This window comes from Theobroma umbraticum, unplaced genomic scaffold, assembly GCF_002168275.2.
Source record: "Theobroma umbraticum cultivar Fairchild unplaced genomic scaffold, ASM216827v3 scaffold_81.0, whole genome shotgun sequence".
NCBI lineage: Eukaryota > Viridiplantae > Streptophyta > Magnoliopsida > Malvales > Malvaceae > Theobroma > Theobroma umbraticum.
The window spans coordinates 5,985,347-5,985,623 of NW_018397268.1; positions in this window are offsets into that span (position 1 = coordinate 5,985,347).

The following is a 277-nucleotide window of genomic DNA, read 5'->3' on the forward strand; positions in this document are numbered from 1 at the left end:
TTGAGAATTGCCATTCAAGAAGGTCTTTCAAATGAAGATAATGTTCGCCTACGCTTTGAAGAACTCGAAGCATTGGATGAGAAAAGGTTGGAAGCACAACAACGCTCGGAATGTTATCAAGCTCGATTGTCCAAAGCTTTTAATAAGAAAGTTAAACCATGATCATTCCAAGTGGGAGACTTAGTTCTTACGGTGCGAAGACCCATAAACACTACACATTGTATTGGTAACAAGTTCTTCTCAAAGTGGGATGGACCATATGTTGTTCAAGAAGTCT